This window comes from Onychomys torridus, chromosome 1 (genome assembly GCF_903995425.1).
Source record: "Onychomys torridus chromosome 1, mOncTor1.1, whole genome shotgun sequence".
In the NCBI taxonomy this organism is placed as follows: domain Eukaryota; kingdom Metazoa; phylum Chordata; class Mammalia; order Rodentia; family Cricetidae; genus Onychomys; species Onychomys torridus.
Window position 1 is genome coordinate 110,615,202 of NC_050443.1, and position 12,055 is coordinate 110,627,256.

Below are 12,055 nucleotides of genomic sequence, written 5' to 3' on the forward strand. Positions count from 1 at the left end.
GTGGACCCACACGCACACACAAGGAACAGGCAGCCTGCATCAACAGAGGTACCAAGGATAGTCTCTGCCCTGTGTCATGAGCTTAGGTGAACTCTTGCTCCTTGAAGAGACTGTGGTCATGCTCAGGTGGTGGTGGGGTTCTACAGGAAGTGGGGTTCTACAGGAAGTGGGGTTCTACAGGAAGTGGGGTTCTACAGGAAGTGGGGTTCTACAGGAAGTAGGGAGAGTGCTCCAACTGAACCACACAGCCTGCAGGAAGAGGGTGCTGACTAGTCGTCAGAGACCGTGCCCCAACCAAAGAGGAGCACCATCCATGACATCAGGTATTCTGACACCCAATCTGACAAGTGATAAACGCGCCCCTCGCCCTCTATACAGAGAAGCACACAGCCAAGGTTTCTAGAGAATCCACTCAGAGCAGTCAGGCAGAGAGGAGCCAAGAGTGATGCCACATCATCATCCGTACATACATTTAATTTTCTACGAGCCCAGAGAAATCACTTTTGGTAAACAAAGACTTAGTTTCTTAAAGAGAAATTATAACAGACTGCATTACTTTTAAACTCTGGTTTAAAACACACACTACAAACTAAATTATAATGCAAAATTTCAACTCATCTTCCTGAATAAGCCATAAGCCCTAAGGACAAAATATCAGGTCAGGGTAATGGCCTGTCCAGAAGAGCTCAGCTCAAGGCCTCCCTGCTCTGCCCTGTGTCCTTTACCAGATGAGCCCAGAAGTCCTCTGACTGTCCTCCCAATGACACATTTGCCACCAATGGCCACTGGGCTATACATGTACCCAACCCACAAGGTGGAAGATTATCATATTCCAGATGAGGGAAGTCCAGGAGGCAGAGTTCCAGGGCACAGTCAGCATACAGCAGACCTTGGAACTGAACTTGGTACCTATCCCAGAGATGAATGCCATCTTTGCCTGAAATGATATGGGAATGGTTTCACCTACTGTTTGCTCCAAGTTCCTCTGTGATGCTGAACATCCCCAGTTCTTCCTACGCCCATAAAAAGGCCCTGGTACACTGTACACTGCCCTGGATCATGACAGAACCTCTGTCTACCAGTGATCTCCTATTTACATCCCTTTACCTGGAAACGACCTACACACACACACACACACACACACACACACACACTCTCTCACTCACTTGCCAGGAGTTTCACAAACATACTCAACTTATCCTCCTAACACTGGAGTCAAGCAAGCAAGCAAGCAAGCTGTGGAGTCTGAGGCCCAGAGACAATAGCAGACAAATTAGACCCAGCTAAGGAGTATGGTGCCCACTACCTTACAACTGGGAAAGTCACAAGACTGCCAGAGAGGAAAACTTCCTGGAGGTACAGTTCCCAGGGCCCAGTCCCTAGAACTATGCCAGAGGGACTACTCTGCATTCTCTACATCGTTTAAGACACAGAATCACAGACACACACCCCACCCTAGGAGGTAGACTTCTTCTCACCCAGAGGATGGCTAGTAGCAAGGACATTAGCTTTCATCTCCAAACACGCACAAGACTGTTTCCAGTTAGCCTGCCCCCAACCTCCCTCCAATCCCAGGCCCTTGGCCAATGTGAATGCCAGAACAAGCAAGGCCTCTTCCAGCTGGGCTCTGTTTGGCAGGGCACTTTGTGCTCCAGCCTGGGAGGGAAGGTGGTCTCTACAGGACAAGGTGAACAGAGCAGACAGCAGCAACCTACCACATGGCCACCCAAGGCCCCTCCAGGCAGAAAGCCTGATTCCTTTGCACTGATGGGGACAGTATGGCATGCAAGAAATATAGGACTGAGATCAAATCCCAACCACTCTTTCAAGAGGGTAAGAGATTCCTCTACACAACAACATGGGGGGGGGGGGGCAGTACGCTAAGCAGCAAGTACGCTAAGCAGCTAACTCCAAGCTGGACACTCAGCAGGGCCCAGTCACTGTCTATGGGAAGGAAGTGGAAAAACCTGTCCTGGAGAAGTCCCCTCTCCCTGCCCTGTACAAGGCCCAAACTTACTGACACACAGACTTGGGGCCAAGAGGCCAGCACCTTTTTCTTGGAGCCCATCTTCTCCAGGCTTTGGGCCTTGCCATCCAGACCCATCTCCGAGAACTCAGGGAACACTAGAGTACTGACTAAGCACACTGAACTGTCCACTTTTCGGCTGAGCTAAGGGTGCACCAGCAGAGAAATAGACAATGGTGGGCACTGTCACCCAAGAACAAGTGAGTGTGAGCTAATTGGTCAAGGAGCGCTGAATGGTGGTGATTTGGTCAGCCCGCTGACCTGTGTGAAAGCAGATGGTCTGAGGCTGGGATGAGATCACAGCGGTAGGGTGAAGATCCTGGAGGTACAGGCTTATTGCTCTGGGGATTGGCATGTGATCACAGGAGTCACTTTACCTTTGAGTACTGGGTCTCTCTTCCAAAAGTCTGGACTGGGAGGTGACAGGAGCTTGTGCTTGCCAAGGCCACTAGCCAAGTCCTAAAGGTGGTAGTGGGAAGACATCTCTGAGCTGTAAGCTACAACCAGGTCTGACCCTCATTTTCAAGGTAAGATTACCCAGATGTGCTGTGGACCTAAACTGCATCTCGCCTCCCCTGAACCTAAGGGGAGCATCAGGTACTACACCTCCAGAGAGTACCAAGAAAGCCTGCTTGAGAACCATATGACACCACAACCTGGGTAGCCTCTTGCCTTCCCCAGCTCTGAGGAAGGTACCTCAGAGATCTCAGGAACCCTGGGCAGGGGCTGGGTGCCCATAGCAGAAACAGGAACTACCTGGGTGACGTCCACAGCGGGCACCTTGCCCAGAGGTGGGTACCTTTCAGATCCTTCTTCACAGAGACAAGCAGCAGTGGAAAATTCCAAAGGCTTTGCTCCACGCCTTCACAAGAAGGCCCCTAAACCCCGGCTAAAGAGACCAAAACACAGTGGGGTCTGCCCCGGCCCCTGGTCTCAAGCAGAATCAACCCAGGAACATTTGAAATACCAGCGCTTGAGTCCTTATCCCCTCCCAACCCTAGTCATTCTCAGGAGTCGTGACATAATCAGGTCTGAGTCCAGGCAACTGGATGTTCTGAAACCTCTACAGTAAGTAATTCATAGCCATGCCTGAGGACTACCGCTCTGCCATCAAGGGCCAGCACACAGGGAGCTAGCCCTCCCCCACAGACTCTTTAGAGAGAAAGGTCGGAGACCTAGGCAGGCAGGCCTGGCTGAAGGCCACTCCCCCACAGCACATCCACACTGAGACTAGCCAGCAGAGAACCATCTGTCTGGGGATGAGGAGTCTCTGCCCAGCCCTGGCAAGGGCAGACCCAGTTCCCCTGTGCTGGAAGATGTGCAATTGTGTTCTCTGATTACTTCAGACATGTAAACAAAATATGATACTGTACAAACCTGGGGAGGCAAGTACCACAACATAATTTACTTAGAGACATCTGAATTACAAATGCAAAAAATAAAAAACTAGATAAAAAAAAAAAAAAACCACATGCCTTTGGAAAGCCTTTTAACAATCTCTCGAGTTAAAAAAAAAATGGAATCTGAATAAGTGGTGAGGCTGGAACTGCCAAATTTACTTCCTGTTTCCCCCAGAAGGTCACTGGGAATAATTACATTTTCTTGTGAATCTGTCTTTTGTAAAGTTCAAGCAAAACATCTCAGTCTTCCCAGTGAAGGTCCTGCCTTTGGTCCTGCAGAAGATGCAACTCAGAGTTCGGCGGAAGGAAGAAAGAAAGAAAGAAAGAAAGAAAAGAAAGAAAAGAAAGAAAAGACAGAAAGAAAGAAAGAAAGAAAAAGAAAAGAAAAGGAAGGGGAAGGAGAAGGAGGGAAGGAAGGAAGGAAGGAAGGAAGGAAGGAAGAAAAGAGAGAGAAAGAGGGAGGGAAGGAGGGAGTGAAGGAGAGAGGGAGGGGGGAGGGAGGGAGAAAGAAAGAGAGAGAGAGAGAGAGAGAGAGAGAAAGGAAGGAAGAAAGGAAGGAAAGAAGGAAGGAAGGAAGGAAGGAAGGAAGGCAGGCCACAGGAGAAGGAGAAGCAGGGGGAAAAGGCAGTTAAAATTTGTAAGTTTCCCTGCTGTGTTAACAAGACTAAACAAAAATCTATGCTTTGAGATTAAACAGAATTTAGTGCCTCTACTCTCTCTAGGTTATATCACGTAGACTGATAGCATGGTGGAAGGAAAAGCAGGCTTTGTGGTCAGCTGGACTCTGATGGTGCTACTTACTGGCTTCTCGGCCTTCTAGCTGTGTGGTCTTGGACCAGGTACCTGGCCTCTCCGAGCCTCAGTTTCCTCAATGTAAGTGCAGGCTGGCTGTGCACCAAGGAAGCCAGGCTCAGGGTGTGCCTAACACAACCCGTGGGTGTTGTAAGAGTCTCACACCAGCCTGCGGCTCATTTGGGTTACAGCCTTGGGACAGCATTCTATCAGCACTGGGAGAGAATCTGCTTCTTTGTACAATGGGAGACACGTTGGCCTGCCACCCCATCCTGAGGTCAAATGGGCTGTTTACCAGCATGATTTGCTGTCACTCGCCTGAGAGGGATACAGTGGAAAAAGTCCCTCTAGAGACTCACAAATGCCTCAGAGATGCTCCTGTTTCCATGATGTCCCAGCAAGATCTGGCCACGCTGCTCCCATCCCCCATGCAAAAGGCAGCTTCCCCTACAGCCCCCACAGCAGGAGAGAAAGACCGGTTAAAAGAGTGGGGGTGCCTGTCACACTTCTCTGTAACCCCTGACGTGATGTGAAAGTCTACAAGGTAGACCCTTTGAAATGCAAAATCTTCCAGAGTCCTTCAAACGTGTTTTTATTTTCTCGGGCTCCTAAGGCTGCTTTCAGACCCACCCATCAGCATTTCCCCTCTCAATCAATTGGCATTTAACAACTATCACAGGGGTGGGGGGTGGGGATAAAGGACATCTCAATTTTTTTTCTCTAGAAAAGCTCGAGTGTCACCATTCGCTTGGGGGTGGGGGGGACAACCTTGTCCTTGGCTCCAGCCTCCCAGCACCCGCTCCAAAACATCTTGAAGCCAAGTTTCTCCCATTTTATCATCAAAGCATTAATTTCTGCTCGGAACCTCAGAACATTTTCCTAGACAAGAATACAAGGTCCCTCTGACCCAGGTTCCTTAAGATTAAGACAGACACCATCAGAACCACAACACCAAATGTACAAAGGCCAAACCTTCAGCCAAAACCAAGTGCACAAGGGGTCTGCATTAAGTCAAAGGAGTACCTGAAAACTGTTGTTTGGCAAAGAAAATCACTTCGCCATATGAAGAACCCAAGGGAATGGAAACTGCTTTTGAATATAGACTTTTCAGTGGCACGGTCATTAATCATGTTAATGTAAACTGCACTAAAACAAAAATTTTCTAAGCAAGTCTCAGGGCACATCAGCATATTTAAGCCTCTCGGTTTGTTTCCAAAGTTCACATCCCAGCAAGCAATGAAGCTACTGTTAATGGGGTCAGCTATTACTAAGCAGTGCCCCAACCCTGGAGAATAATAAAGGTGACTACAGTGTATAGACGGGGAAGAAAAAAAAAAACCTTCATGAAGTTAGGCAGGAAACAAACAGAAATTAATCAGAGAAGGATTAGTGAGCACATGAGTTTTGGAAAAATGTATTCACTGAACAAGAGTGAACACAAACTCCTCTGGGACAGTGTGGAAGAAAGGAGAGTGGCCGACCTTTCTGGCAGCACCCAGGTCCCTGGGCATTCTGTTTCGAAGCGTGGAGGGCAGGGCAGCAGCTGGACGAGGAGAGGAGGAATGGAGCCCAGCAGAGTTAAGCAGCCCTGAGCCCAGCCAGACCCAGCCATGTGCTCCGTGTTGGCAACAAACCGGTTCTTTCAAGAGAGGAGGAGTCTCCAGAAAGGACAGCTGCAGCAAAGCAAAGGGGCAAAAACCTCAAGAAAGCCCTGGGTTGGGGTTATCCCCTTAAGTTCAAACAAAAACAAACCACCTTCGGGGTTTGCCGAACTACTTAATCTATTAGCGCCCCTCCCCTCGTTGCTGGATCAATTAAACAGAGTCTGTCCACATCTGGTTTCCATCTAAAACCAAAACTTGTACTATCAGCATATTACATAACAAATTATGCCTGGAGGTTTCTTTTATTACACATCAGAGAGGTGTGCATGGTGGTAGTGGTAATGATGGGGGTTATGCTGACCAGAGTATTTATTTCAGTCTTTTTTTCCCCCTCTCAAGGGCACAAACAAGTTTCTCATACTGGGCATGATTTAACCCTAGAAAGCCTCATGCCTGAAGGACATATCAACTGAGTTGGTGGACCCAGCCTGCAGTTCTCAGTGCCAGCTGAGGAGTGGGAGAGAAGGGTGTGCATTTTAAGCTCTGCAGACATCAGATTGCTCCACAGTGACCCCTGCTGACAGTATTTAAACATAGCTCTCCCCGAAGGGGAGGAGAGCTAGCTGGCCAGGACAGCCCAGGCTGAGCTTTCTTCATGGGTCAGACACTAGCCCAAGGGACTCACTTAAAGCAAACCAGCTTCCCCAGAACTGAAGGATGGGAACGCTAGGGGATACTGAAGCAATCAACAGGGGGTGAAGGAAAGATTAGGGAGAAAGCGAGAGAGGGGAGGAAAGAGAGAGACCAGGAAATACCAGAGCTGCCTGTAAAAATGTCAGTTGAGTGACTCCCTGTGAAGATCTTGAAGTAGCTGTCTACCTAAAGCTCTTTCCATTAACATACCTACTATACTGAAAATAAAGGGGAGAAACTGATTAGAAGCATTAGCAATCCAAACAGTGAACTACCCCACTTACCCTGCCTTGAACAACCTAAAAGCCCACTTCTGTAGCAATCATACAGCCAGTTTTTCCATAATGCTTGCTTCGATGTTAAAATGAACACACAACAAGCTTGTCTTTTAAGGGGGAAAATAACAAGTCCTTGAGCAGAGCAGCTTTGAACTGGTCTTAAGAGCATCATGCTCCCTGTCTGGACATTTGGGAGAAAACTGTAGGCATCCCCCAAGCCTCTTAGATTTCCTGCCTACCACAGCATTCAGAAACTGGATCAACACATCACTGGATCTACAACTGCAGGTACTAAACTTAAGACTCAAACCTTCCTCAACTAAAAGAGGCCTATCACCTGGAACAAGTTAGCCATTTTCTGCTAATCTAGTGCACAGCAAAGGGCTGCTGGTGGTGGTGGTGGTGGTGGTGGTGGTGGTGGTGGTGGTGGTGGTGGTGGTGGAGGAGGAGGAGGAGGAGGAGGAGGAGGAGGAATACCTCCAAACCTTCAACTTACTGTCAAAACTGTAACTGAGATAAATCCCTGCTAAGTGGACAAATTAAAATGAAACCAAAACCTGGCCCAGTCAGGAGCAGTGAGTTTCACGGGTGGGCAGACTCCACTCTTTCCCAGGACCTCAAATCAAATCGCATCTTTTAAAACTATAGAGTCCAGGATTCAGCAAGAAGGGATCCCCCTTCTAGGCGTGAAGACTGCTGGGAACACATATGCTAGCATGTCATTTGGAGGTCTGCTAATAAGCTGAAGGAGCAGAAGACGTTCGCTTGGCTTCCTGAGCCAATAAACAATGCCATTCCAACTCTTGAAGCAGTCAACAGCAAACAGTCCCTTTTCTCCACCGTCCAACAATTCAACAAACATTTGTTCCTGTTGAACAACCTTCAGCCTGGCTCCATCTGCACCAACTCCTGAGAGACAAGCACCACGGCGGCAGCACAAATGCCCTGCTCAGGGGCCGGTACCGGAATGCAACCCACGGCGGGGGCCACTTTCCCAACACCACCGAGTCCGGATTCTACCGTATGGAATACTCAAGAGTGTGGCCTATAGGAGGCAGAATCCCATTCACCAAATGCTGCAAAGAGGTTTTCTTTGTTCGCCATGGTACTAAGTACAGTACGTGTTAATGAACCCGGCGGTCAGGAGCATGCCTGGTATCAGGGAGCGTCCCAAGGCGAGGGTCCAAGGCAAGCCTGCTCACACAATTCTAGGACCCTGTCCCGCACGCCAAGCATTGTTTCCCTAGCACGGGGGTGGAAGAGCTGGGAGTAGGGGTTGCCCGAGAAGACACTTGGGGCAACTCAAGCCACAGACCCTCTTCGGATTCTGGGTTTCCAAGTCTCTTTCATCTCGGTTCCACCAAGAGAAACCCCTAGTTGGGAACCTGACTCCCACAGGCTCGCAAATCAAGGACTGGCAAAAAATGTGACTAGACTAGTATCCTGTGACGGACGGCCCTCTTCGCCATGTGCAAAAACCACGCCAGCACAGGCGACCCCCACTCCGCAAGCCCTGACCACGGCCACGCTGCCGGCTTCCCCTCCCGGGGCAAAGCGCCCTCTCACCCACTTCGCCAGTCGAGCAGCCTTGAAGTCGTCCCTGCGCACCCGCATCCCGGGGGTGGCGGGTGTAAACTTCCGCGAACAAAAGAGTTGTCTGCAAACGGTGCAGAACTTCGGGGCTCAGCGCCTTCGCTGCTGCCACAAACAGAGGCTCAAGTTGAGCCTTAGAGGAGGCTGCCCAGGACGCAGCCGTCTCCCCGGCCGGCTGCCCGGCCCGCGGAACAGACTTTCCTGCAGCGCCAGGTTTGCTCTTCCCCTTCTTGTGCGCTGACAAGTCTCACGCCTGAACCAGGGCGAGCGAGACTGAGCGCCTGCAGAAAGCACCCGATCCGCCGCCTAACAAGGGGAAAGGGGGAAAGAAAGCCAAGCAGCGTTGGGGAAGAAAAGAGAGAGCGCAGCGCCCGCGAGCCGGGCTTCCCCCACAGGCGCCGGGGAGCTCGCACCGACCCCGCTCCGGACCAGCCCCCAGGCGCGGTCGCCTAGCCGGGTCGCTTACTGTGCGCGCCGGACGGGCCGTCACTGCTAGCACTCGCCAAGTCGTCCGGACTGCCCGCCCGCGTCCGCCGTGCGCACGCTCTCCTGCCTGCGCCGAGCGCTTTGTACCGAGCGGCTCCCGGGGAGGAGGAAATCGACTTGTCACTTCCTGAACTGTTTGCAACTCGTCCCTTTAACTGGCCTCGGCCAGGCCGCCAGTGCTGCCGCCGGGCCGCCCGACCGCGGCTGCGTGAACTCAGCGGCGCTGTGCGGGCGGCGTCGCGGCCCGGGCGCCCAGCGTGCCGCTACGAGGTGCAGTGCGCGCAGCCGCCGGTGGGCGGGGAGTAGGGGGGTCGCGGCGCGCCTCGGGCAGGGCTGCCGGGTGTCCAGCGAACCCGCACCGCATGTCCCCCGCGCCTGGAAGCCCCGGCCGCGGGAAACAGCCCCGCACGAGTCAGGACAGAAACCCAGGCCGTGCGGGCTTCGGACTGCCAGCTTCCGGGTTAGGCTTCGCAGTTTAAAAGGGATCCCATCTAGGGCGAACAGGACCGCAAGGGGGTGGGGGAGGGCCCTGGAGCGGCCACACTTTAGGATAATAAAGCACTGTTCCTGACTTTGGGTGCGATCGAAATAGAGGAATTTGTACTTCGGATGCCACATCCAAAATACATGCAACTGGCGAAGGAAGGATTTGCGGTTGCTAAGCAGAGGCAGGGCATGTTTAGTTCTGTAACTTAGGATGTTGACTTAAGTGCAGGAATGTAACCCTGATAGAATAAGCAGGGTATTTTCATTGTGCAGCTCACCTGGGGGAGGGGACTATGTTCCTTGTATAACGAAGCCCTAGATTTCCTATCACTCCTTCCTGCTGATGTGTGTCATTAACCTTGTATCCAAAAAGAGACTTTTAGAGTTGTTTTTCTAAGTCCCTTTGCCTGTTTTGTGTTCCCCTTTGCCAAAAAAACAAAACACCTCATTACTTTACATGGATTGTGTCTGCACCGTTTGAATGGTTCTATTCATAAATCAGGAAACTTTTTCTGTTGCTTCTAGGAACATTTAATTGGTTTTAATCCAATGTTGAAATCCCAGTATCAAACATAAATGAACAATTAACTTTTTGAGTTTGTGTGCACTTGGGAAACTATTAGATTTCATGGCTATTGCTGAAATATTTCAGTTTGTCACCACACTGTACCTATTCTTTTCAGAAAAGCATGAGCTAACCTCATTTAGACTTACTAAAGTTCATTCCAGAGATTTTGCCATAAGATTAAGAAGTCTGTTCACCTCAGAGAGAGGATGGGAACACAATCAGATCACCCCAAGGAAGTCAAACGTGTCCTAATATACAGAATACAAAGACACTCATATATAGTGTAAGAAATACACTATTTTCTTTTTTAAAACATGTTATGGGCCAATTTTGAAAGGAGTAAGAACCATGTATTCTGTAAAAAGAAGGTACACTTAATATCACTTCCTTTCCAGAAGGCCACCTCACCTCAGTACTATTACCTTAGCCTCCAAGTGCTCTAAGGACAATTTAATGCACTAACTTTTTATTGGGAGGCCTAGAGTGACTCCTGCTGGCAAACATTCAGTTTATCCCTGCAATTACTAGTTCATCGGGTCAACTTAAAAAAAAATCAAGATGCCAGGGGTCCTACGCCTGGAAACAATTATAGCAACCATTATTCTTGTGGCTTTCAGAACCATGTTAGTCTCATGAAATTCCAAAGATGGGGGTTATGGGCAGCTTCTTTGCTCCACCACCTCCTTTTCCAAGCCTAAGCAGCCTGTTTTTCTGGTTCTTAGCCTTTCGTACCTAGGACTAAAACTGCTTAAGGAGCTGAACTAACCAATGTTGGTGTCTAACTCTCAATCTTCAAGACTAAAAAGACATATGCATTGAGGCTTATGTCATTCTTCCATAAAAGTTACCACATATTTGATTCTTAATGTTAAATGTGATGGCTCTTTATTATAAAAAGCCCTGTCCACGAGGCTGTTGTATTAAAGTTTTAATTCAGAATAGACACAAAGCCAGTCAACTGAATTTAAGATTAGGTAAGCAGCAGCCGGGAAGAGGGAGGGGAGTTCAACTGTCTACCTTTGTTCATGCTTAAATAGTCAACCAAATCAGAACCAGATTTAGAGTACTACCAGACACCTAAACACAAATTCATAGGCCAATTCAGAAATAAGTCCACAAATCTAAAAAACAACCACTTGTAACTCTGCCATTATCCTGAATAAAAACTAACTTGATTAAAACCATGCAACACCCCAGAAAATATAAAATGCAAGGATTACTTAGTCTCTTACTCTAAGACTAGTATGAGACCCGGGATAAAGCAATACTGGTTCTTTTGGCTTTCCCCCAAAAGGAGGACTAGCAAATAGAGGGCTATTTGTGTGTGCAGTATGCATCATGTATCCTTCACTGAGTATCACTGTTACAGCTCCCCAATTCCAAGCTTACAGCTCTTAAGCAACAGGAGACAATAAGGGTGTATTTTATTAAGAAAGGGTGTAACCAACTATAACTTGTATCAACAAGCTAAAGAAGTGTTCACCTAAGCACATCTGTGGAGGAGAGGGTAAAGGTTGCATTTGATATATACTAAGGAGTGTCTAAGGCAGTTAGTGGGTGTTTTATTTTTATGCCTTTAGAACCAGATCAGTGTGACGTTCAAGCAACAAAGAACTAAGCTTTGAAGTTTGAGTTGGTGCCAGTAACTGTTCAGTTTCACATCTAACTGTACCTATGTCTAAGAGTACACCACTAAAAATTATAAGAGAATAACTAACCACAGGAATTCAGTTAGACTAACAAAGTGAACTAAACAAATGTCAGACATGTTATACACTGGGCCCAATAGCAGTATGCAGATGCTTGTGTACCAACCCTTTATTCAGCTTCTAAAAGCCACTGCGTCTCTCTGTCACACTGTTGTATTAAAAGCCAGTCACTCACATTTCACACTGTTCTTTCTACATCTGAAAAGACCTTTTTTTTTTTTTTTTAAAGCAAAACCTTTTAAAATTGCTTATAATAGATTATGGAAAGACAGACATCACCAAATCCACCTGAAATGTTTTCAAAGAGATTGGCTACTGAAAGCAAGTTGATAGAAAATACTTCTTTGGAAAAATATGTAAAGTTTTTGGTCAGAATTAAAGGCCAAAACTCTGAGCCCATCATGGGGCAATTTTCATATG

The 12,055-nt window shown here is 48.5% G+C and overlaps 1 protein-coding gene across 5 annotated transcripts in view; it reads right to left on the reverse strand.

Moving 5' to 3' along the window:
* Fam53b (family with sequence similarity 53 member B) overlaps nucleotides 1–12,055 on the reverse strand; it is a 119,777-nt gene that overhangs the window by 94,391 nt on the left and 13,331 nt on the right. Inside the window, exon 1 of one of the 5 annotated variants that reach the window (XM_036196066.1) lies at nucleotides 8,853–9,304. The exons of 1 other annotated variant lie outside the window; for it this stretch is intronic. The gene's annotated coding sequence lies outside the window, so the exon portion shown is untranslated. Of the gene's footprint in view, nucleotides 1–5,699; nucleotides 5,738–8,359; nucleotides 8,821–8,852; nucleotides 9,305–12,055 lie in introns of those variants that run through there. 3 more of the 5 variants (XM_036196103.1, XM_036196094.1, XM_036196113.1) reach the window with 3 other exon arrangements.